Source organism: Nicotiana sylvestris, chromosome 12, assembly GCF_000393655.2.
Source record: "Nicotiana sylvestris chromosome 12, ASM39365v2, whole genome shotgun sequence".
NCBI lineage: Eukaryota > Viridiplantae > Streptophyta > Magnoliopsida > Solanales > Solanaceae > Nicotiana > Nicotiana sylvestris.
In genome coordinates, this window is record NC_091068.1 from 80050815 (window position 1) to 80052065 (window position 1251).

The window sequence follows — 1251 nt, forward strand, 5'->3', positions numbered from 1 at the left end:
GGCACTCATGATTGGGATGATTGCCTCCACAAACATCACAATTCTCATGTTGAGATGATGATTGAGTATTTACATTAATGATCTCAACTTTTTGTGTCGGATCTGCAATTTGTTGCGCTAATGAATTCCAAGCTTCAACTTGATTGACTCCTACTATTTTCTTAACAATCATTCTGTTAGAGGGCCATTGAACAATATTTTCTGAAATTTTATTGAGCAATTGCATGGCTTCTGTAGTGATTTTTCTCATTATGGATCCTCTTGATGTTGCATGAATAACATTTCTAGTAGAGGGTTTAAGACCCTGATATAAAATATAAAAAATGTTAGGATATTGGATACTATGATGTGGGCATTTTTTAGTATTGCTTTTAATCGTTCTCATGCTTGGTATACAGATTCAATATCTGTTTGCACGAAATTATTGATTTCTTGCTTTATTTTAAATGTTTTACATGTGAAAAATATTTAATAAGAAATTTCTGAGTTATTTGGTCTCATGTAGTGATTGAACCTCTTGGAAAACTTATCAACCATATTTTGGCTTCACCTTTTAATGACAAAAGGAAAAGTCGCAACCTTATAGTATCTGTTGTGACTCCGTTATACTTGCAAGTTTCAACTAATTCAAGAAAATCAATTAGATGGATGTGAGAATCTTCACTCGCAGCACTAGTAAATTGACATGACTGCTAAATAGTTTGAATCAAGCATGTGCGAATTTCAAAGTTATTTGTTGCAATTGGTGGTCTCCTTACACTTGATTCTCCTTCAGAATGATTTGACCTTGCATAATCTCTTAGCATTCTATCAGGTCGTGGTGCCACTTCATCAAACTGTTCTTCTACTTGATGTGGCAGGAGTTGATTGTTGTTGTTAAGTTCTTCGTTCTCCATTTCTTCTTGTGAAGAAATTTGAGATCGTGAAACATGTTCCTTTTGCAAAAACCGTAAGGACTTTTCAATTTTAGGATCGTATTCAACTAGTTCTCTTGAGGAGGACGGGTCATACGCTCCCTAAAAAATTTTCACAAAAGTCAAAGTAATTAGACAATTAAAAAAAACTCAACTTAGTAGTAAAATAATTAGTATGTAGTAAATTATGTCAATCCCCCGCAACGATACCAAAAATTTGACGAGTGTCTAGAGTATATATAATTCTGACACATACTCTGTTCAAATAATAATATAGAAATATGTCGAACCCACAGAGATTGGTTAATCTATTCTACAGATGTTTCTTGTTTTAGTT

At 33.3% G+C, this 1251-nt stretch overlaps 1 non-coding gene across 1 annotated transcript; it reads left to right on the forward strand.

The window, feature by feature from the left end:
• Positions 1 to 338: 338 nt before the first annotated feature.
• Positions 339 to 444, forward strand: LOC138884441 (small nucleolar RNA R71). The gene has a single exon (XR_011404635.1). It is a non-coding gene; the product is annotated as a small nucleolar RNA R71 (small nucleolar RNA).
• The last annotated feature ends 807 nt before the right edge of the window (positions 445 to 1251 follow it).